Genomic DNA, 893 nt, shown 5'->3' on the forward strand with positions numbered 1-893 from the left:
AAAACCAAAAAACTATGGGGCTTGTCTGCAGTTTTGTTTTGGTCATCACATCTGAGTGAACTTTGACAAAATCAAATGAAATTCAGGCTTAAAAAATAACTAGCTGAAGTATTTTTCCCAAGGGCTTTTGGAACTCATGAAACTTGAGTCACTGTGGCTTTTGGGCCTCAAGGTGGCTGTACAGCAGTGAAAGCTGGACTAACTTCCTGAACAGTAAGAGGGGGGTCGCCAAGGCTTGGCCAAAAGGGTGAGCCAGCCTCACTGCAGTGAAGGTGCAAGATGCCAAGAGATGGTTTGGAAATGGGTCTTTAGCTGGGGACACAGGCGGCACAGTTAACTTCAGAAAATTATTGTGAGTGAATCAATAAGTTTTTGGCATGATTACTACCTGAATTTTTTGAGAGGTGTAGTGACCAATAGCAGATTAATCTCATTGCGTTTTATTTCATATAGCTTGCTACTACTTGCGACATCATCCATTAGATTGATTACTTAGGTGTCTAGTTAGGAGGTTGGAAATCTTTCATAGGTAGATTCTGGACTCTTGGAGTGCAGTCATGTGAAAGGTTCTGCCAGAAGAAACCCTTGTGTGTTTTAAAGTTAAAAGAGACTAAAGATTTATATGTTTAATTTAGTTAAGTTTAGGAGGTTATTCCGATCAGAAATTTATAGTACCTGCTGTTAGAACTTTGATCAGTCCAGATGACCTTACTTCGTACGTCTGGCTTCCACACCCCGCACTGGAACGTTTATGAGGTGTGTGATGTTTGAGTGGGGTCCTTCAGTGTGCTACACTGTTGTGTTTGACAGGGTTTACGTCCTGTGATGGCACCTGCGTCTACTCTGTGAAGTCCAGCACATGCCTGTGATGCAAGAGGGTTTTAAGAGCCCAA

Source organism: Hippopotamus amphibius, chromosome 9 (genome assembly GCF_030028045.1).
Source record: "Hippopotamus amphibius kiboko isolate mHipAmp2 chromosome 9, mHipAmp2.hap2, whole genome shotgun sequence".
Taxonomy (NCBI): Eukaryota; Metazoa; Chordata; class Mammalia; order Artiodactyla; family Hippopotamidae; genus Hippopotamus; species Hippopotamus amphibius.